This window comes from Sciurus vulgaris (assembly GCF_902686455.1).
Source record: "Sciurus vulgaris genome assembly, chromosome: 1".
NCBI lineage: Eukaryota > Metazoa > Chordata > Mammalia > Rodentia > Sciuridae > Sciurus > Sciurus vulgaris.
The window spans coordinates 88,057,439-88,082,307 of NC_136461.1; the positions used below are offsets into that span (position 1 = coordinate 88,057,439).

Here is a 24,869-nt window from a genome sequence, read left to right on the forward strand (position 1 = left end):
AACCTCAAACCTGGAACCTCCAACCTCGAACCTGGGGCCTCTAACCTCCAACCTCTAAACTTGAACCTTGAACCTCAATCCTCGAACCCTGGCGCTCGAGGAGAGCTGGCTTATATCCCCCCCAGGAGGTGAAGGGTAGGGCTGATGCCAATTATGCAAAGATTAGGCGAGGAGCTAGCTACGCAATCATGGTAAAGGTCAAAATGAGCAGGCACAATCAAGAACACTGGGGAACACCTGTGCATGCATTGTGTGCGTGGACTTAATTGGATATGGCCAATGAAAAATCACCTGGGTGTGCTTATGTTAATCAACCTTCTCACCTCCGATGTGATCAAAGCAACCGCTGGCTGGCTGCCAGGTGCCATCCCTGCGCAGTCCGCATGGCATAGCCCCCAACATGCATGAAAGACTTCTATTGTAAGAAGATGCTGAATTTCTGGGAATATTTGTTATTTCAGAACATTTTTTTCAATCCTGAAACATACGTGCACCACCTATGGCTCCCTTGTTAAGGAACATCTTATTCACTTAGGGCCATAAAAATCAGAATGCTCCCTCAAAGATGAAATGGGAACTAGTAATAAGAATATCCCAAGAAAGGAAAAGCAACAGATTATACCAGAGAAGGGAGCAAGATATAGTGAACAGTTGAACAGACATCATGTCAGGAGGGTCAAAGGATAAAATGTAAGAAGTATGTGGATGTAGTTTGATTATGTCATTGGGGAGTCACTTGAAGGCTAGTACCACAAAGGCAGTAGTTCAAAGGAAAAGTCAGAGGAAATGTATGTTGTCCTCTATCATTGCATAACTTAATCTTCAACCCATTATTTCTCTTCAAAACCTAATTTAAAAAACATGTCTAGTCATATTCCCAGCCATTCATTTTTATAAGTAATCTGATTAAAGAATTATGTGACATAGTTCATTCAGTATTTTCTTTAAACTCCAAACATAAGGAAACTGTTTTTTAGCTATGACTACATAGGAGTTAAACAGTTAAAAAGTCCAACAAAGTAAGTAACCTAGATGCCATATCTCAATGACTGTAGTGATAATCTTTCATTCCTTCACATTGACTACTCTTACAAATGATTGATCTGCTCATCCTCAACACAGTCATTAGTGTAGTTATAGAAATATATGGTAACTGAAATAAAAATAACAGAAATTCAGAAAAGCCAGTTTCTGGGTCTAGAATTGTCATTACTAGAAATATGTGATCTTATTTAAATAATTCTCACAGACCTGTTCTCTATTATTATTATGGTAGCAATGTGATTATCTGACCTGAGGTTTTCTTTCACATCTGGAACTCTATATATAATGCATTTTCACATAAAAGAATAAATGAGTAGATATAAGGAATCTGTGCCTGTAAAATTACTTAGAAAGAATTTCAAATTACATTTAGATTTCAGTAGTCTTAGTTTTTCTATCTACTTAACATGTTCATACACAGATCTTGCAGGATCTTTGGTTTTTTCTTTCCATGTCTTATGAATCAAAATCCTCTACTGTTAACATATTGAAAGGTCAATAATATTGCATGTGATATAATCTTGGCGGATAGCTACATACATCTTATTACTCATGTCTCTATTGACAAAGAAAACCACAAACCTATTCATCAACACCCATAATGAGAAAACAGAAAGGTATCAGAATTTTGTGGAAAACACCCACGATCAAAGTTACTTCTGGAATTTCTATAAGCTGCTGAATTGTTTCTTCCCCAATAAATTGATTTACAAAATTTAATTATCCTGCTCTCCCTCCATGTTTGTAAATCATGAACATGTCTCAGAAATTATGTAAAGCAGAGTGCTCATCCTTCTTTCAAACCTCTAACATGAGGAAGAAGCTGTATGCTAGCTGTGATTATTTGAGAACTTTTGCCTTTACATTAAGAATACTAAAATGGGGAGAAGCCATATAGTTTGGCATATCATTGTGATGTAGATATAAATATGGTCCATGTACCTTGATTCAGTTAAGTTTTAGTGATCAGGATGGCTTCATGTCCGGGATTCCAATAATTAATTAAGCTATCTTTTACTTCCCAAAGACCAGCTCATTTTTTGGTAGGACTTAATTTGAATCCCAGTCTTTCAAAATACATTACAGATACTGTTTCTATGTCTTCAATGACTGAATTTCTAAGAATTCAGAACTCAAAAGACCTTCTGAAAACTTTTCTTCAGCCCTATTTCTTCTGTATACTACTATATTGCTTTTTGGGGGTAATTATTCCTTCGAAAGGAAAAATCATAGTGCAAAATAATTTGTTGTCAAAATAATTTGTTTCCCCAGCATCTACTAATCTAACATAAAGTCTGCCTTGTGACTAACAATTAAATTGATAGCCTAAAAGTTTTTCTGCTTGTTGTTAGTTCAAGAAATTAAATAATTTGAATAATTACATATTTTAATTTGTACAATACTGCTTTGTTGTTATATTGCATAAGTTACTTATATAAAACTAGTGAGTGCATTTATAACCACATTTCTTTTATATTTTTAACTTACCAAATTCATCATTTCTCTATAATACTGTCACCATATTTTATTCATATTATCACAAAACAATATTAAAAATCTCTAGTGTTGAAATATTTAATTGAATGCATAAATAAGGGCATACCCAATAATATCAGATGTTTTATTTTTGACAAAATGAAGTTCCACATACTTTACTTTGATTCAAACAAATTAATGGGAAAAATGAACCATATTTCAAATTTCTACTTTTAGCAGTAGCTGACACTGATAGAAAACTACTGTTGTTGTACTGTTTGAGAGGGTTTTTTTGTACTCATAGAATGAATATTAACAGTGATTACTTCTTTATTTGAAATGCTGAGAGAAATTTAAAATGATTGGTGAAATTGATTTAGATTAGTTATTTGATCCAAACATAAACTCCTAGTTATCAGAGTACATTTAAAACAACTTGTACAATCTTCCTATCAAAATGGAGAAATTTTTAAATAGACACTGAATTTTCTTCAAATGATGCACATCTTCCACTTATAGTGCAATTATTGGTATCCATAAGATTTACACAGCATCTAAAGAGTATGGACAAATGTGTTAAGCAATTACATATTCATTGTCAGATTTTTTTGAGGCATAGAAAATCTTTACCTGATTTTCAATTGATTAATTTTTAATTTTTTCATTGTTATTTTAAGGTATCACATATTAAAAGTACCAAATTGTAAGATAAATAACTAGATTTATACCACCTGATAAATGGAAAATCTCCTCACTCTCTGCTGCTAACAGGTCAGACTGTATCTCTTGAGCATATTTCACATGTACTTGCAGATCTGTGGATCCCTCAGGATGCCACAGGAGTCAAGGCACAAGTTGTGGAGAGCATCAAATACTTCTCCCCGTCATCACCCAATACCAGAAGAATAAAGTATCCCAGAGTAATGTTTTATCATATATTCTTAACAAATTTGTTGTACTTATAGGGTTCCTGCAAAGGTCTGAAAGAAAAGAGTTGGTTTATTAAGTTTTAACTATAAGTTCCAGTAAGAATTCCATTCATTGTACATGTATCTCATATACCATTAAACCAACAGAAGTTGGACATTTATCCCATTTATCCCATTTATTTTGACCTTATTTAGACTAATAATATCTATCAGAAATTATAAATGAGACAAATCACATTTGATGTTGAGACAATAAACAAAAGCCTAGATCCCACACTAGGTATATGTTCACCTCTTCCCAAACTAGATAGTAAGCTAAAACAAATCTGGTTTAAACCTCAATCCAATTGGATAATTTGTCCAATCTTTTAGGATAATCTCTCAATTTCTATATATTCTATCTTTTCTCTCTTCTCTAAAATATGGAATTATGGGGAACAAGAGCAGAGAGTCAGAAATAACCATGAGATCATTGCGTCCCCAGTTGCCTTCTGTTCCCTTGCTATGGAATTTTGTCTTTCTGTGACAGATTTGGTTGTGGGTTTAGCTTTTGCTGTGGTTTTGTTTGCTTGTCTGTTTTGGCTTAACTGTGGCCAGGAGCTCTAACTGACCTGACCTCGCTCAGCTCTAGGTATTGCTACAACAGATAATGCCTACCTTATTTCCTATCTTTCCCTTGACTATGTTGTTCTATTCAAGTTCTGGTAGAAATTAATTTCTGTTCCTCAGTGAGGAGCCCCATGGTAGACCCACCAGTTTTACTTGGCATGAAGGAGGAAAATAAATAAATGGAATATAAAATACTCTCAGGACAATGATAAGTTTCCTTCATGTATTTGCTAAAATAACCAAACAATTAACATCTCTTGTCTTATGTATTTCTGGTTTCAGATTTGAAGTTGCAAGGCAACAGCAATATAAGGAAAAGTAATATGCTCCATTTTGATAGTTGTAAAAGTTTGTTCCATTTCATTAAATTTTCATTAAATTAAAAATAAAGTTTATATGATGATATGAATCTTTTTATAGTAAAAAGATTCCTTATATTAGCATCCTGGGATAAAACAGAATTCTTTCATCTTTTTTAAGGGAGGTCTACAAATTCCTTCTCTATATGAGGACCATTTAGCTCAAAAATGTATAGGAAACAAAATGATAATATAATATTTTAAATATTTTTAATGCCAAGTTTAAGAAAAAACTGCAAACTCAATTCAAATAAACCAACTGATTTAGATTTCTTTAAAATAGTTCTCATATATAGCATAAATCAATTGTCTACAGCTCTGGAATCAATGAGTTAAAATAAATTCAATATGCATTCAAAAATCAATTTTGATTAAGCAATTCACTTTTTAAAAAAACATTGTATATTTAAAATGTCTGGTGTTACCATACATGAACCAATCAGTTTGACTATATAATTTATAGAGTTACACACAATTCTTTCCAACAATAAAATTCTTTGTGTGAGTATTTTGTACAAAATTTCATCTATGAGCTAATAAAACTATCTAAGAAACCCTATGATACAAGATACACATGAGCAAAAAAGATAAAAGGAAAGGTTAACATTTTTCAGGATCTGTCAACACTGTCTTCTGTTGCATTTGATCAACTTTAAAGTGAATGCAAACACATGATATATCATTTACAGTAATAAAAGCAAATGTCACACAGCTGCTACTTAGCTTTTATTCATTCTGCAGATCACTCATCACAGTCTGTCATGGGGTAAGGGTGATTCTACTTTATAGAGCATCTTTGTCAGTGAAACACACTGCTTCAGCTCAAGACTGAACATTCACCTGAAGTTCATAGAGGAATCCACCCCTGTATATTTCCTTTATAAAACTTGGAGAAGGAAACAGTAAGAAGCCACACTGCTTCTTGTCCCTTAAAAAGTTAAAACCAAGATGTGAACAACTAAGTTTGCCATTGTTTTTTTAAGAGATTAGATGTGTATTCCAAGTGAGTCAAGAAGACCTTTATCTAGAACAATGGTTACAAAAGTGTGTTCCTTGGGCTAGCAGAATATAGCATCCTGGGAAGTTCTTTAAAAATGAAAACAGAAATACTGAATCAGAAAACTGTTGGTGGCACCTGGCAATCTGCTTCAATGCTCTCCAAATAATTCTGATGAACATTAATAATGTTTGAGAAGCACCATTTTGTGAAATTCAGTATGAGGAATATTACATGTGAAATATCACATTGTTGTTTTAATTCAAAATGACAAATTTTATGGATATGTAAATTTTGTGGTGTATTTAAATGAGCAAAGAAGTTAATATACTTGAGTTTTTTTTTTTTTTTTTTTTTTTTTTTTTTTTAAAAACAGGTCTTGTGGGGCTGGGGATATAGTTCAGTTGGAAATGCTTACCTCACATGCACAATGCCCTGGCTTTAATCCCCAGCACCTCAAAAAAATTGATCTTGTAGTTTCAGACTTAAAATTTACATTCACATATTTTATAAGTGAACACATTCATTTGGTGCAAATTAAACAAAATTTGGGAAAAATTTTTGTCTTCCCACTCAGTGTAATCAAATACTACAAAATACAGTAGCCAATAATATGAAAGATATTCATGGATTATAGTCTTAAATTTTGAGTTTGTACTATAAACTCTGCTTGCAGAATTTTTAAATTTTTAAAAATTTCTTCTATTTTTTTCTATGTTTACTTATCCTTTCAAGTTATGATGTAAAACATAAATCATCTATAAAAGAAGATGGTGTTTCTAAATTCTTTAAAATGGGCATTACAAATAAGAATTTTAAACTTGGGTAATATGGAATACTGTTCCTAATTTCATCTTCCTAAAAATCATCTTTTTAAATGCCTCTTTGGAAGGACAATTTCCTCTAGCCTAAAATGTGAATTTAGGCTTGTTCTCAAATATGAAGTAGAAAATGAAAGTTTCTTTAGGGTGTGTGAGGTGTCTAAAAACCATAAACAACAAGTCATGTGCTAATTAATTTATTAAAGGCACAGAGCAGCTCACCCAGACTCTGTAGTTACAAAATTTCTTTGAAGAAGTTGAACTTTACTTTTATATTTTACAATGCATAGTTAAATCTAAACTGAAGATGATAGTAAAATTGATAGTTTGGAAAAAAATGTGTTAAATATGAGGTTTAGAAACTGAAGTGAAACTTTTGCCCAGTTTGGTTGTGTTAAACTGCAAGTAACAGAAATCCTGAATAACAGTAGAATAAACATTTGGTTTTACTTTACAAGAATTCCAGAAGTAAGGATGGTTCTTTTACTGTGGTGGTTGTCATTATTGCTGTTGCTGTTTTGGGATTTGGGAGCAACTTTCCTATCTTTCCATTTTGTCATTTTAAACATGCTGTCACTGTCAACTCATGGTCACAGGATGGCTGCTGTAGAACTAGGTATCATGTTCTCACAGAACAGAGAGCAAGAAACAAAGGTTATATTCCTAATGCACTTTATCTTTATTTTCATTAAATATCATTTTTATTACCAAATTAAATTTCTAAACTCTAAGATTTGTTTTCATCATATTATCTTTGTCCAGATTGAGTCAACATCATCATATTAGATTATAGAATGAATATAGAAAGAAACTGATACTTCAGCATTTCTTAGGGTCATCTATGCAAATTACTCATGCTTAATACTAGTTAATAAAATCCAAAGAAGCCAAGGAAGTAAATAATGCTGGAAAAGGGATACTGTTTTAAATCTGACAATCCCTGCTCATGCTCCCTTCACTTCTGCTGAGAATTAACAAAATATACTTTTAATATTTTCATAGTCCAATAATGGAATGGGCTTAGTAAAGCATTTGAAGTAAAAGTAATGAACTTTTAAAAAATCTGTACATCTATAAGAGTGAACAGGAGTGCTACAGAGAGTTGAACTAAATGTAATTGATAACATGACAAGACCATTAAGTTGGTCTCGAAAAGCAGATGGCAGATGATAAGATTGCACTTCATTCTGAAGCAATTCAGATCTATCATTCCTACTCCATTCTAACATAACAATCATTTACAACATGGTTTCGAACCTCCCCCTTACAAAAGAGGCTCAACACAACCATTTATTCATTCTAGTTGGTCTTAACATTCGGTCACAAGTGATACGCAGGTTACACAATTTCACCCTCTCGGATTTGTTGACCTGTATATCAGACTGCTTCATGCCAGAATCAGACAGTTCTAATACAGGATTTTCAAATCCAGAATACTCAGAATTGCCATTATCACCCATTTTGGCACCAAGAAAACCATTCTAGCACTCCAGTCCGTTGGCGTCTTCGGAGGCTGGCGTGGGATTCCTTCCAGTGTTCTTGCTGCTGCACTCAAGTGAGGCCCCGGGAATGTCCTCCTGTTTTGGAAGGCTCACTCATCGGAGGCGCTCTATTCATGCCCTCTTCATCTTCCCACCCTAGATCTAAGGACGTGCTGTCCTCATTTCCACTAGTTGATTTAGGTTTGGTCATGAAGTCACAGCTGCTTTCTGTATTTGGTGTCACTACTGTGGCATCGGATGAGAGTCTGCTGCTTCGGAAAACTTCATATTGTGACTTCACATTTCTCATAGAAGATTCAAAGTCATCTTCTGGTTCTGAACTTTGATAGTCTCCATTGCTGGAAGGATGATATCACTGCACGACTCTCAACCTTTCTTGCTCCAAGAGCTTTCGCTGCTTTGCTGCCCTGGCTGCTTCACACTGTGCAGCGGATAAAACTTCTTCTAGTCTAAAAGTCTCTTCTTGTAAGGCTAACTCTTTTTGCATTTTCATATCAAGATCTTTCTGTTTTTCAGCAATAGAATCATAATGTCGCTCTCGTAGGTCGACAATTTCATCCTCCGTAAGAGGCCTATGACAGCTTCCTGGGCTCTCCCCTTCATCACTTTCTATTAGATTCTCAAACTCTATAGTTAAGTGCTCACCTCTTGAACACGTTCTAAAATACTTGGCTCCTTACATGCTGCAGAGCGGAAGGGAAGAAGGCAGAGGGAGAAAGAAGTATGAGGTTTGCTTCCAGAGAGAAACCATACAGCAGCATTTTCAGAGCTTTGAGTCCAGAAAACCCTGCACTAATGCATACCATCATTCATGAGTAATGACAAACACATATGTTTTTCAGAGGAAGGCTAAGAGATTTAACCGTTTCTAGGTGTTCATTCCCAGAACTTCTGATGTATTAGTTCAACGAAAGTAAAATGAAACTCAGAAGACTGGAAAACCTGTGAATAAAATCTAAATAAGCATTTTAGTTTAAAACAATGTTAATAAAAGTTTAATTCAGGGTAGACAATTAAAATCAAAGCAGAATAACAATGCTATATGAAAGATGTGGAGAGTGACATCAGAATTTAAGGGCTTCCCAAATTCCCTGAATGGTTCATTCTGGAAGGGAAGGTAAAATTTAATGAGCTTCAGATTTCAACCTAAGAGTACAGATGAAAATTTATAGATTCTCCGTGAAAGATTATAAATAGAATTAGCAATTTTCAAATGAGTTGGATAATGCAACAGTGATGAAATGATTAATCAACCAGGTAGCAGGATGAGAGGAAAATCTGCGAAGAGTAGCAATGGGAGCCATAGGATGGGAAAAAAAATTATCTGGATTGTGGACTCATGGTTTTTGTTTTATGTACTCTTTATTTTTGTGTCTATGAGAGATATTTGACAGTAGATATAAAATATTAAGTATGACTATGACACAACTAATCTTAAAAGCCTATACCATTATATTTAAAATTAAAAGCCTGAATAGGAAATAAAAAAGAATTACAAGTCTCTAAATAGATTTCCATGTTTACAAGAACTTAATATACAGTAATGTGATAGTTCAAGACAATGGAAAAAGAATGACTTAATTAATCTATATTGGCACAGATGATATCCTTAATGTGCTGACACGAGAATGGGGGTTTAAATTTGATATAATATCAGTGCATACCGATATTTTTCCACATATGAAAAAACTGAAAATATTCATTGTTTTGAATATCTGGAATATGTTATAGAAACTGATAAGGAGAATATAGGGAAAAATTCCCTTGAAACACTAATTTTTAATAAAATCTTTGCCTCATAATTTTATTATGAGGCAAAGATAATCAAAGTAGGTAACTCTAAAGAAGTGAACATTGAATTAAATGTGAAGTAAGGTAAAAATGAACTACTATCACATATACTGTGCTAAGGACTTTGATATAGGAACTCAAACATAGTTATATTCATTTATACTACATGTAAATTTAAATGTGTCTGTTAAATCTGAGTGAAAATGATTTGTTATCTGATACTGTGTGATTCCTTGCCCATGGAGGACATTTCTTAAGGATGTAATAAAGATCCAAGATGGCGGACCTAGAGGGTGACTGCATCTCCCGTCGCTCCAGAACTCAGGATTCAAGAAGGGGAGTTATGAGAGACTTGGACCAACGTAGAGCAGCGTGGTGAGTCTCTCCCACCAGGTGAAGCTCGGCCAGGTGACAGGCCCGGACAAGGGCAGCTTCTCACAGCAGGGGAGGGCAGCGAGAGACTTCCCCAAGCAGCCCTACTCCCTCCGGTGGCAGGCATGATCCACAGCCAGCTTCTCAGAGCAGGTCTGCCCAGTGAGGAGCTTTTCCACACAGAGCCACACCCCCAGCCCTGAACCCAGTAGTGGGTCCTGGCCAGCAGGCAGTTCTGGAACCAGGCAGGAAAGCGAGAGACGTTCCCAGAAGTCCTGCTCCTATGGCAGGCCCGGTCCACAGCCAGGTTCTCAGAGTAGGTCCACCCAGTGAGAGCTTTTCCACACAGAGCCAACCCCAAGCCCTGAACCCAGCAGCGGGCCGGCTTGCAGATGGCTTCTGGGACCAAGGAAGGTCAGGGAGAGGCTTTCCCCAAGCAGCCTGTCTCCCTCAGGCAGAGGCAGGCTCTGTCTATAGCCAGCTTCTAGGAGCAGGACTGCCCAATGAGAGGATTTCCATGCAGAACCAGCCCCAAGCCCTGGACCCAGTAGTTGGCTAGGGGCAGCTTTTTTTGGAAGGACTGCATTATCAAGTTCCTCCAAGACTTCAGGCTACTGAAGGCTGGGAGGTGATATACTGGAAATCTACAGGGACACTATAAGCCAATAGAGGAAATCTGCAATATCTCAGAATCCCACTGATATCTGACCAATTTGAGAAACAAGGGAAGAAAATGTCCCAAACAAACCTAGATACTATATCAATAAAACCCAATGACAGCACAGCAGAAGAAATGTCAGAAACAGAGTTCAGAAGGTACATAATTAAAACAATCAGGGAAGCAAATGAGGAAATGAAAGAGCAAATGCAGGCATTAAATGATCACACCAATCAACAGTTAAAAGAGCAAATACGGAAGCAAGAGATCATTTCAATAAAGAGTTAGAGATACTGAAAAAAAAAAAAAAAAAACCCGAAATCCTTGAAATGAAGGAAACAATAAACCAAGTTAAAAACTCATAGAAAGGATAACCAATAGGATAGAACACCTGGAAGACAGAACCTCGACACTGAAGACAAAATATTAATCTTGAAAACAAATTGACCAAACAGAGAAGATGGTAAGATATCATGAAAAGAATCTACAAGAATTGTGGGATATCATGAAAAGGCCAAATTTAAGAATTATTGGGATTGAGGAAGGCTTAGAAAAACAAACCAAAGGAATGAACAATATATTCAATGAAATAAGATCAGATAATTTCCCAGATCTGAAGAATGAAATGGAAACCAAGTTCAAGAGGCTTATAGGACTCCAAATATACAAAATTACAACAGACCCACACCCAGGCACATTATAATGAAAATACCTAACATACAAAATAAAGACAGAATTTTAAAGGCTGCGAGAGAAAAGAATCAAATTACATTCAGGGGGAAATCAATAAGAATATCAGCAGATTTTCAGTCCAGACCCTAAAAGCTAGAAGGGCCTGGAACAACATTTACCAAGCCCTGAAAAGAAAATGGATGCCAACCAAGAATCTTATGCCCAGCAAAACTTACTTTCAGATTTGATGATGAAATAAGATCCTTCCATGATAAACAAAAGCTAAAGGAATTTAGAAAAAGAAAGCTGGCATTACAGAACATTCTCAGCAATATATTCCATGAGAAGAGATGAAAACAACGATGCAAATCAGCAATGGGAGGAAACTAGCCTAAAGGAATAGCCAAATAAAGGAGAAACCAAATCATGTCACAAAATAAAATGAGTCAAATGATTGGGAATGCAAATCATATCACAATAATAACCCTGAATGTTAATGCCTGAACTCATCAATCAAAAGACGTAGAATTGCAGAATGGATTAAAACAAAAATCCAACAATTTGATGCCTGCAAGAGACTCATCTCATAGAAAGAGATACCCATAGACTAAAGGTGAAAGGATGGGAAAAAGGAAAGCATACACATGGACAGAGCAAAAAAGCTGGAGTATCCATCCTCATTTCAGATAATGTGGACTTCAAGCCAAAACTAGTCAGAAGGGATAAGAAAGACATTACATACTGCTTAAGGGAAGCATAAATCAGCAAGACATAACAATCATAAATATCTATGGCCCTGTGGGGGCACCTGGCTCTCCTTGCAGTGCTTGAAAGAGTTCTACTCAAGGATGATTACAGAGGACTCATCCTAAAAGGATTGTGGCCAGATGTATGCCTCCCTACCTTGGATGTTATTCTGTGAAGTTTTCCTAATAATATATTACTCACTTCTGTCAGAGGATCTTGCTAGAGGTGATGGGAATAATTCTACAAATTTCCAGAAAAACATCATGGAGACAAAACACATGTTTGAAACCCTGTGATGTTAACCTCCACTACCGAGAATGTTCTTATTATGTTAAAAATCAAACACTGCATTTACTGGCACAGCCAGAACCTGTTGGGGCACAGAAACTTATAGATAACAATGTTTCCCCAAGTTCTAAACACAAAGCATCTCCCACAGTAGCTACAGATATGAACTAGCTTATTTTATCAATGGCAAGTCCTGGTACCCCCCTAAGGCAAGCAATTAGAGAAGGTAGATATAGATCTCCCCCTGTCTCCTACAGGGTGGTTTAATCCAGATGATGGTTTTGTTTATGTGTGGTGGTAAGGTAAAAGAATAAGTTTTCACAACATTTCTTCCTTCCTACAAAAAATATGTCACCCCTATAATAAACGTTGGTACATAATAACCATTGGGACCACTGCCCTCCGTGTAACCCTTAATTCAGCGATTAGATATTAACCAGAAGGACCTAGTAGAGATGGTCACATGACATTATTTGTCTATTGCTTTACCGCAAAAAGTAATAAAAATAGTCTAGGTCATATAGAGTTTAGATATTAAGGAAATAAACATTGTATTAGCTCATTGACATAGTTAGATTATTCTTAAAATAATTGTGATTAGTAAGGATAATCTGTAAGGTTACTGTTTTCTCGTAATCTTTCGGTAAAAAACAATTTCTGCCTATGCTTTGGAAACTTCTTTGATTTTATTAATCATAAGCCTGTTATCATAGCCTGAAGAAAAAGGTTATAAACCCAGCCTTCCCAGAATAAAGTGGGATTGATTGCACCAGAACTAGAGTCTGTGTTTTCATCTCCATCCATCGCCGATGCTGTCTCCCGCATCCCGTTTACCAGTGTGGAACCCATGAACTCCTGCTAGGGCTGGACCCCGGCATGGCCCGAACATTGGCTCACCCATGTACATCAACAAATCGTTCTCAATTCCAGAAATCAAATAGAACACAACACAATATACTAGGGGATTTTAACATGCCTCTCTCACCACTGGATAGATCTTCCAAACAAAAATTAAAAAAAGAACCCATAGATCTCAATAACATAATCAACAATTTAGACTTAATGGACATATATAGAATATAATCATCCAACAAAGACAATACACTTTCTTCTCAGCAGCACATGGATCCTTCTCTAAATAGACCACATTCTTGTATTCTATCAGATATAATGGATTGAAATTAGAAATATATGACAGAATAAAAAACAGAACTTCTCCAATACCTGGAGATTAAATAATACACTATTGTGTGATGAACGGATAACAGAAGACATCAGCAGGGAAATAAAAAAAATCTTAGAAGTAACGAGAACAAAGACACACATGTCAAAATCTCTGGGACACTGTGAAAGCAGTACTTAGAAGAAGATTTTACTCATGGAGTGCATCAACAAATGAAGTAAAATCACAAATAAACGACTTAACACTACAGCTCAAAGCCCTAGAAAAAGAAGAGCAGACAATACCAAAAGTCGTAGAAGACAGGAAATAGTTAAAATCAGAGCTGAAATCAACAAAATAGAAACAAATAGAAACAAGAAACAATCAAAAAAATTAACAAAATAAAGAGTAGGTTCTTTGAAAAAACAAACAAAATTGATAAACCCTTAGCCACACTAACAGAGAGAGAGATCTCAAATTACTAAAATTCGGAATGAACAAGGAAATATCCCTACACACATGAGTGAATACAAAACATAATTAGAAGCTATTTTGAAAATCTATACTCCAAAAAAACAGGAAAACCTTGAAGACATCAAGAAGTTCTTTAGAGACATATGAATTACCTAAACTGAACCAGGAGGACATACACAACTTATATAAATCAGTTTCAAGCAATGAAATAGAAGAGGTCATAAAAAGCTTACCAACAAAGAAAATTCTGCAACCAGGAGGGGTTCTCAGCCAAGTTCTACAAAACCTTTAAAGAAGAGCTCATTCCAATGCTCCTCAAAGTATTCCATGAAATAGAAGAGGAGGGAACCCTCCCAAACTCATTCTATGAAGCCAATATCACCCTGATACCTAAACCAGACAGAGACACATCAAGGAAAGAACATTTCAGACCAATATCCTTAATGAACATCAACAAACATGAATGAACATGAATTCTCAACAAAATTTTGGCAAATTGCATACAAAAATATATTAAAAAGATAGTGCACCACGATCAAGTGGGTTTTATCCCAGGGATGCAAGGTTGGTTCAACATCTGAAAATCAATAAATGTCATTCACCATATCAACAGATTAAAAGTTAAGAATCACATGATTATTTCAATAGATGCAGAAAAAGCACTCAATAAAATGCAGCATCCCTTCAGGCTCAAAACACTAGAAAAAATTGGGGTAGTGGGAACATTCCTTAACATTATAAAGGCCATCTTTGCTAAGCCCATGGCCAATATCATTCTAAATGGTAAAAAACTGAAAGCATTCCCCCTAAAAACTGGAATAGGGCAGGGATTCCCTCTTTCACCACTTCTATTCAACATTGTTCTTGAGACTCTAGCCAGAGCAATTAGACAAACCAAAGAAATTAAAGGGATACGAATTGGAAAAGAAGAACTCAAACTACCCCTGTTCGCTGATGACATGATTATAATTTAGAGGAACCTGGAAATTCCACCAGAAAAATCTTAGAACTCATAAGGGAATTCAGTAAAGTAGCAGGTTACAAGATCAAGGCTCATAAATCCAATGCATTTTTATACATAAGTGATAAATCTTCAGAAAGAGAAGTTAGGAAAACTACCCCATTCACAATAGCATCAAAAAAAAATACTTGGGAATCAATCTCCCAAAAGAGGTGAAAGACCTCTACAATGAGAACTACAGAACACTAAAGAAAGAAATTAAAGAAAACCTTAGAAGATGAAAGATCTCCCATGTTCTTAGATAGGCAGAGTTAATATTGTCAAAATGGCCATACTAACAGAGTGCTTACAGATTCAATGCAATTCCAATTAAAATCCCAATGATGTACCTTACAGAAATAGAGCAAGCAATTATGAAATTCATCTGGAAGAATAGAAACCCAGAATAGCTAAAGCAATCCTTAGCAGAGAGAGCAAGCAGGGGGTATCGTAATATCAGATCTTCAACTATACTACAGAGCAATAGTAACAAAAATGGCATGGTATTGGTTTCAAAATAGACAGGTAGATCAATGGTACAGAATAGAGACATGGACACAAACCCAAATAAGTACAATTTTCTCATATTAGACAAATGTCGCTGCCCGCAGCAACAATCTCGCGGATATTTGTTACTGCTTGCAGCAACAATCTCGCAGGTATTATTGGAGGTGGACTGGAAATAAACTACTTCTATTCCTGTGCTGCTTCCTTGCTTGCTTGCTTATTCTCTAGCTCATAGAGGAAAGAGACTTGCTTGATTTGGAGGAAGAAGGCTTTGAGAGGGAGTTTTAGAGAAAGAGGCTTGCTACGCTTTCAGAGATCTTTTTCTTTTAGAGTTCTGCTGCTCCTTCTTAGAGGTGCGTCCTGCATCCTACGAACTAAAGGTGCATGCTAGAGGTGCGTGCTAAAGGTGCTATCAGAGGTGCTTCCTAGTGGTGCATCCCGCCTACTGCGATCTGTGATCTGCGACCTAGAGGTGTGTTCTTAGTCCTCCGCTCTGCAATCTGCCATCTGCCTTGTGCCTACTGCTTTCTGCCTACGGCTGCTGCTGCTTTTTGCCTTCTGCCTACTGCCCGCTTATTCTTTCCTCCAGGAGGCGGAGGGTAGGGCCACACCAGTTAAGCAAAGATCAGGCAAGGAGCTTTGTATGACCAAAAACATTGTTCCACTTGATGGAAAAAATGTATTTTGAAAACTGTGAACATCAAACAGCATTCTTGTTAGACTCTGACACTGCTTTGATATTGTTAAATTTTGGAGGAAACGAAAAATCAAAAACCTTTGAAACACTGAAATTCACTCCTAGATTAGAACATATATTCATTGTACCATAGGATGCAAGTGGCTACTTTGTCAGGAGTGCTGGCAAAATTCTCCTAGGGTGCAGTATCTAGTACCAAAGTTAACATTTTTTTTTTTCTGAAACATCATGAACTGTGTAATTACTAGAGATTAAATGTATTTGGGGGGGATTATTTTATTTTTCTTTTGGGGAAGATCTAAAACTAGCATTGGCATACTTCATGACTAAAATTTTTAAACATTGATCTACAAATTAGGATTTCTCCTAAATATTGTTTAAAAAATAATGCTGTTACTCCCACAAATAACCTTCAATTTCATGCTGTCTCTTAACAGAAATTATTCAGCATCTATTGCATTTTTAACTACAAGTAAAATGATTATGCTTCAGTTGACTCTTATGTATGCAATTTTAATTTAAGAATAATATCTTAAATGAAGCCAATTTTACTTAGTTCAATGGCAGTGTGATGACTCTAAATGAGGAACTATATTCTAATTTTCAAAAATTTTAGTAACAGATGACATTTAACCAAAAAAATCCATACATCAGAACTAGTTTTCCATGAAGTTAATATTTATTATAATATAATAATCATGAAGAATGTCACACGTTGCATTTTCTCTATCAAAATGCCTAAAACAATAAGAATTCTAGATTCAATTTATTTCAAAACTTGTTCTCAACTTTTGAAATTTATTATTTTTTGTTAAATCCAAGTTACATAGATGACATTTTCAGGTATTAAATTTTAAAATATAATTGAAATTAATGTGTATTTAAAGGTGAATATATTTTGAAAATACATACATTGAAGTAGTAACTGACACTTTTACTTTCCTAATTTTCTGGTAGTAAACAGCCACAGACTGGACGCAATATTATCAAGAGTCCTTTGTTCACAAGAATGATAATGCTTAGACTGCAAAAGTGAAAGATTTAGGCTGGATTGTAGATCATTGGTAGAGCACTTGTCTAGCATATGTGAGGCACTGGGTTGATTTTCGGCACCACATAAAAGAAATGAATAAAAATAAAGGTCTATTACTCTAAAAATATTTTTAAAAACGTGAAAGTTTCCACCTTCCATAGTATAATGTTGCTCAGGTGAAAGAAAATGGTGCGTATGTGAAAATAGATTCATTAGAGTCAACCATTCCTGACATGCATGAGAGTTAGTCAGTGGTGAAAGGCTGTTGACAACATGTTTATTTGATTGATTGAAGATGGAAAAGAAAAAAGAAGAAAAAAGTTCTTATCCTCATCCTATTACTGACTTTCAAATTAGATTCCTAAAAAATATTATGATAAAAACAGAAACAGAAGGGAATTTAAGGTTTAAGTACATAGAACCTGACCCTTTCATAATGTTCTAGGTTGCTCCTCCAGGCAAAGAGAAAACTTACATTTACCTTCAAATCCCCATTTGAAATTAGGTACATCTACTCATTTAATCTTTCTTGCAAGAAGTGAAAGGGAACACATTAGTCCACTTTTGCAAGGAAGCTTTAAAAAAGCAAAACAATTCATCGCATTGTGTTTCTACTTCATTCATTGTGAAAGATTGGGCCAAAAAGAAACCTCAGTCTTTAGTCTTATGGTCTTTTTCTCCCACCATAATTAGAAATTTACTATGAATGTGACACCATCCAGCTGAGTTAATTGGCACGGGAGACAAATGAGTAGCGAGGCTCTTGAATTTGGAATGGTTTATTGATGAATCAGCAAACCCGGGAACCTCAAACCTGGAAACCTCCAACCTTGAACCTGGGGCCTCGAACCTTGAACCTTGAACCCTGGCGCTTGAGGAGAGCCGGCTTGATATCCCCCCCAGGAGGTGAGGGGTAGGGCTGATGCCAATTATGCAAAGATTAGGCAAGGAGCTAGCTGCCCAATCATGGTAAAGGTCAAAACGAGCAGGCAATGATCAGGAGCACTTGGGAACATCTGTGCACGTTGTGTGCATGAGACTTAATTTGATACGGCCAATGACAAATCACCTGGGTGTGCTTATGTTAATCAACCTTCTCACCTCAGATGTGATCAAAGCAAACCGCTGGCTGGCTGCCAGGAGCCATCCCTGCACAGTCCACAGGGCATAGCCCCCAACATCTCCCCCTTCCTTATATGAAACGGAAAGGAAGGCCTGGCAGGGATCGTGTCTGTCTTAGGTCCCGGGAATTAACATCCTGTCCTTACCCATCATCAAAGGATACCAAAGGCAGGGTTGTGGCCCTTCTGTCTTAGGTTTGGTACAGCGTTTTCCTGTGGTTACCCGTCTTTGACTTCTGATCCAGCATACTAAGCCATATACTGGGAAGATTAATCCGCTTCAAGGGCGGCCTTGGCCTATTTTATTATCACATTATGAGCCTGTTGACTGGCTTTGAAGCGTTTGTAGATGTAGAATAGAATTAACACAAGCATACCCAAGCTTATTAGTGTGGGACTTAAGAGTCCCCAAATTTGGTGCCAAATTGTGTTAGTTTATCTAATGCTCCCGTGATAAGCCTTCCCGGTTTTGACCTCCACCTTAGTGGCATTCATGGCGAGGATCTGCCGTCAAAGACTTGTTACAGCTGGTCGAATCCATCTGTCCATTGTTGTGTGATCTGCGAAAATACTGTCTACAGAAGTTCTCATTAGAAGTCATAAAATGGAAAGGGAGAGTTAGGCACACAGGAGTATATGAAAAAGTAATTATTTCACTCTCTATACATATTTCAGTATTAACACCAGTAACCTTTGATCAGTGCACTTTCCTTACTTATAGACCCTCCTTTTACAAAAGTCAGGGGCTTATATCCATACATGCCTTAGGCCCGCATAAGGACCAAATGGATATTATTAATAGCTTTGGGCATATAACCAGCGACATTTGTATTGGAGTTGTTTTCTTCATTTAAGGTAATATCTGTCAAAGTACGATTGATCAACTGCACACAAGGTGTGCCACTGCCAAAGGCGAGGCATAATGCATTCTCTAGTGGAATAAATTCAGGGCAAACTTGGAGACCAATGGTGGTGTGTACCTAAGGGTAACTTGCCAGTAGATTAATTAGTGGAAAAGAACTGAGGAAAGATTGCACCACCTTGAGAGACTGGAACCAGTCCAAGGCAGTACACTGACCTATTTTCCAGAACTGTTCACCCTGGACGAAACTCACCACCATCATCAGTAGCAGCAGGTTACCCAGAGGCTTGGCTGCATCTTGCCGAACCGTCTTAACTGCTCGGACTAGCCTTTCTGGAATCCAACATTGGCATCCTGCTCTTCATGTGGAAATACACACACCTGCCCTCTTTCCCCACATCAAGACTGGGAAGGTTCTTTCCTTCTCCTGTTACAACAATCTTTCCATAAAGCTTGTGGCTTTATGTCAGTGGCAACTGCAGCATGTCGATCCGCTGCTGATTTTCCTGATTTATCCAAATTCAAAAAAATTTAGGGTAAAAAGGGCTATTGATAATCTGTTCTTAGGTGGATATGACTCCCCCTATTCCCCTTTTTGTTTTATTAATAAGGTCTTAATGATTAGATGAGCTCTTTCGATAATTCCTTGTCCCTGGGGGTTATAAGGAATACCTGGACATGATATATATATATATATATGTAGAAACAAAACTGTTTAAAGGTTAAGGATGTATAGGCCTGGACCATTGTCTGTTTTTATTGTTTTTGGAATGCCCAGATTAGTAAAGGTATATAGGCAGTGATTTACAATATCTTGTTTTTTCACCTGACTGTAAGGAGGCCATAATAAATCCTGAATAAGTATCTATGGACACATGCATGTATCTAATCTTTCCAAATTCCTGGGATATGAGTAACAGCCATTTGCCATATATGATTGGCTTGTAATCCTGTAGGGTTAACACCATTTTGAGGTACTGGGAGATAAGTGACACAACGTTGACAATTTTTGACAATAGTTCTAGCTTGTTCCTTAGTTAATCTAAACGTTTTTGAAGAGTGTTAGTGTTAACATGGAAGTTTTTATGAAAATTTTCTGCTTCTAAGAATGTGGAAAAAAATATGTACGTCTCTAGTAGCTAAGTCTGCTAAGAAGCATTACCCATACTGAGAGGTTCCTGGTAACCCAGTATGAACCCTAATATGTCCAACAAAAAATGGCTTCCTTACGGTTCCAAATTAACTTTGAATTGTAGATAATGAGGAATGAATGGTAGATGCTGAGGGATATTTTTGGTACAAATTCTATGATATTCAGAGCATTGACTATATATATTTGCTGTCAGAGAACAGATTAAATGGCTGATTTGGGAACATTTGGAAAAATTTGACAAATGGCTAGAAGCTCTATGTTTCTGGGCAGACTGTGAAGGATAAAGAAAAGTAAATGTCTCTGTTGGCATGACTATAGCAGCTGTTCCATTACTGGACCCATCAGAAAAGCCATTTGGTATGGGATCTTTTCTAGTGACCTCAGGAAATATGAATGGGTGTCTGACGAACATTTGGATCATCGGGTCCCCAGGATAGTGGTTATTAAAATTTGGATTATAATTACATATAATGGTAGCCCATACTTCTGATTCTTGTACGAGTTCAATTATAGTTTCTGGTTTATAAGGAGTGATAATGTTTTTTGGAACAATGCCAAAAATTCCTATAGCATTAATTATTGCCTTTTTTATTAACTTTCCCACTGATTCTGGATAACTCACTAGAGTTATCTTTTGGCTATAGTGAAGATGGATCCAATAAGTAGGTCCTGTTGCCAGAACACTCCTGTAGGACTTCCTATGGTGGCTATGATTATCAGCAATATAGGCTTAGTCCATATCTACCCAATCTAAATGTGCCTTAGTAATGGCATCTTCTACCTTACACAATGCTTTTCTAGATTCTGTGGTAATTTTCTGGGGTGAGGCGGGATCACCACTTCCCTTAAGAATATCAAATAATGGTCCAAGGTATTCAGTTGTTAATTTTAAGTATGGTCTTACCCAGTTTATATCTCCCAAAAGTTTCTGGAAATCATTTAATGTTTTTAATCTATCCATCCTAAAGGTAACCTTTTGGGGTCGTATTAAGGTTTTGTCAATAATGGCACCAAGGTAGGTAATGGGGCAAGAACTCTGTAATTTATCCTCTGCTATCTCTAGTCCGAATCGAAGAAGATTTTTGATCAGCTCATCACATACTCTGAAAAGTTTGTCTTGATCAGGATGAGCTAATAAGACATCATCCATATAACGATAGATCTTTAGGTCTTTATCAGGTTTTCTAATAGGTTGTAAAGCTTTGGTCTACACAGACCTGACACATAGTGGGGCTGTTGGCCATGCCTTGTGGCAATACTGTCCATTCATATCTTTGATCAGGTCCTTCTTGGTTAGTAGCTGGTACAGTAAAAGCAAATCTGCAGGTATCTTCTTTATGAAGTGGTATAGAAAAGCAATCTTTTATGTCTAAAACTATAATTCTCCAATCCTTCAGAATAGCAGACAATTGAGGGAGGCCGGATTGAGCTGCTCCCATTACTACCATTTGATTATTAATTGCTCTAAGATCTTGGAGGAGTCGCCACTTTCCTGATTTGTTTTTAATTATAAAGATAGGTGTATTGAAAGGAGACGTGGTAGGTTGTAGATGGCCTAAGGCCAGTTGTTGTCTTACTATCTGGCTGCTTGTAACTTTTGAACATTGAGGGGCCACTGAGGTATCCAAACAGCCTTTTGTGATTTCCATATAATTTTTATTGGCTCAGTGGCCCCCTCTGAAAACCCAGTCCCTCTTTATTACTTCTCCTCATAGCTTGGATGGATTCAGTTATTCCCTGTGAATGTGCTCCCAGTCCTTTTCCAGGTATAGATCCCTGGTTGACCATAATATTACAAGCTGTCGGGTTAATATGCGTATGTTCATTAGTCAACTTGATCTGTAATTGTCTTAATATGTCTCTCCCCCATAAATTAGCAGGTAAATCTCTTAAGACATAGGGTTGGAAAGTACCGTAATTTCCTTCTGTATCTGTCCATTTCAATAACTGTGCACTCTGGGGTGGGTTTGAGGCAACCCCCAAACCTTGTAAGGTCTGGTCAGCCTTTCGAAGAGGCCAATCTTTTGGCCATTGGTTCAATGTTATGATACTAAGATCAGTTCTAGTGTCTAATAACCCATTAAATTCCTTGTCATTTATTCTTATAGTATACATGGGGTGAGTGTTTAGATCTAAGGCAAGCATGGTCATAGGTTCCCCTGTGGATCCAAACCCCGATTTATTTCTTTTATTCTTTTTTGCTAAATATTTGTCACATTCACTGGGCATCACCAGTATTTGTGCTATTTTATCCCCCTGATTTATAACAGAAATACCTTTTGGGGAACTGACCATTATTTTTATCTCTCCCTCGTAATCTGGATCAATTACTCCCGGTGTTATATGGAGTCCTCTTAGGGCAGCAGAACTGTGCCCTAATAGTAAACCTACTAGTCCTGATTTAAGAGGCCCATAGATACCCGTAGGTATTAATTGAACCCCCATTTCTGGAGTTAGTACTACTCTGGTAGCAGCACAGAGGTCCAATCCTGTGCTTCCTGTTGTATGTCTGATGAGGGAATTAATGGATAATGGGTTCGAGGAATCACTCTGATGGGATCCGCCACTGGCGGATCAGGGCTCCAAATATTTGTGGGGCCCGAGCCCAAGGGCCCCTCACCTTGTTTTTTTGGGAATGGTTTTCCTTTAATGTCAATTACAAATTTACACTCACTTGCCCAATGTTTTCCTTTTTTACATTTTGGACATATTCCGGGTATTTTTTTGCAGGTACTATGACTTGGGTTTGGACAGTCCCTTTTAAAATGTCTTGGCTGTCCACATGAAAAACAGCTTCTGGGTTTGGCCCTCATAGCTTGAGCTACTCCTTGAGTGACAGCAGCTGCTAGTACTTGACCCTGTATAGCTGACTCATTAATATCTCTGCATATTTTTAAATAGGTATTGAGATCCTTATTTTTCCATGGCCTAATTGCTTCCCTGCACCATTTATCAGCTTGTTCATATGCTGTTTTATTAAAGGCATTGCTTGTTGTGAATCCCCAAACACTCTGCCTGCTGTTTGTAACAGACGGTTTACAAACTCTGCATATGGTTCATTTGAGCCCTGTATAACCTTGGATAATTGCCCTTGCAAGTCCCCATGACCTTGCAATGTTTTCCACGCTCTAACAGCGGCGGTAGCTATCTGAAGATAGACCGCTGGATCATACGTAATTTGTTGCTGTTGTTCAGCATATGGTCCTTGTCCCAGCAACATATCTAGGTTTTGTTGATGGTAAACTGCAACTATGTTTCTACAAGCTGTCTCTGCAAAGAGCTCTTGATTGGTTACTTTCCACATTAATATTGTCCACCATACAAAACTGCTCAACATATACTCGCCCAATCACCAGGAGTCAAATTAAGTGTTGTGATGGATTCCACCATACTCACAGTAAATGGAGCTTGGGGCCCATAAATAGTGACTGCCTCTTTAATATTTTTTACTGTTTTAAATTCTAGGACCTGATGAAATCGCTGCCCCTGACTGTCCGCCAAGACTGGGCAGGACAGTCTTAATGGGTCTTCCACAGGGTCCCAGTGATCCCCGGTATCACTTGGGACTCCACCACAACAAGGCCGACAAGAGTGCCCACAAAATATTGGGTCCTCCCACCTTTTATCATAAGGGGGAGTTGAGGGGTAATTATCTCATGATTTTTCCTGCCTTTTAGCAACTCGCCTATTTTCTAGTTCCTCCCCAGTATCTCCTTCCTCCTCAGAACCTCCTCCCTGTTTTTGGCTACTCCAGCTAACTTCCTCCTCAATCTCTTCTAGCACTTTTTCTCCTTCTTGTAATATATTTTTTATGCCTCCTTTTTGAATTATCCCTTCAGATTGATTTTGTGATATTTCCGAACCCATCTTTTACTAATAAATAAATTTCATACAGGACAAACAAAGACCACACTAACAGTAGTAAAAACACACAAACAACACTAAATACATGCACTCTGGAGCTCCTTTATATTTTATCACCTGGCCAGCTATCCTGAGTGCCTAACTGCGTTAGAGAGACAGGGCCTCAGCTTACCTGAGTACCTAGCTGCCCTAGGGACAGGGGTTAACTGCCCTAGAGACAGGTCTCAGCTTACCTGAGCACCTAACTGCCCCAGAGACAGGGGCTCAGCTTTCCTGTCCAGCTATCCTGAGCACCTAACTGCCTCAGAGAGACAGGCCTGCAGCTTACCTCCATACTCACCATTTGAGTTCTCAGGAGGGGAGACGAACTCAGAATGCCCCATACGGGCCACCATTTGACGCCGTCCAGCAGAGTCAATTTGGCGTGAGAGACAAAAGAGTAGCGAGGCTCTTGAATTCGGAACGGTTTATTGGTGAATCAGCAAACCCGGGAACTGGAACCTCAAACCTGGAACCTCCAACCTCGAACCTGGGGCCTCTAACCTCCAACCTCTAAACTTGAACCTTGAACCTCAATCCTCGAACCCCGTCGCTCGAGGAGAGCCAGTTTATATCCCCTCCAGGAGGTGAAGGGTAGGGCTGATGCCAGTTATGCAATGATTAGGCAAGGAGCTAGCTACGCAATCATGGTAAAGGTCAAAATGAGCAGGCACAATCAAGAACACTGGGGA

General features: G+C 37.2%; 1 protein-coding gene and 1 pseudogene across 2 annotated transcripts in view; one reads left to right on the top strand and one right to left on the bottom strand.

Annotated features, from left to right (window-relative positions):
* The window catches only part of LOC306639399 (uncharacterized protein), an 829,262-nt gene that overhangs the window by 416,391 nt on the left and 388,002 nt on the right, over positions 1-24,869 (top strand). The window lies entirely within an intron of this gene.
* LOC306654085 (AP-1 complex-associated regulatory protein-like) lies at positions 7,574-24,533 on the bottom strand (annotated as a pseudogene). Its single transcript has 3 exons — positions 24,467-24,533; positions 19,338-19,454; positions 7,574-8,412 (listed from the first exon to the last, which is right to left on the bottom strand). The product of its transcript is annotated as an AP-1 complex-associated regulatory protein-like (transcript).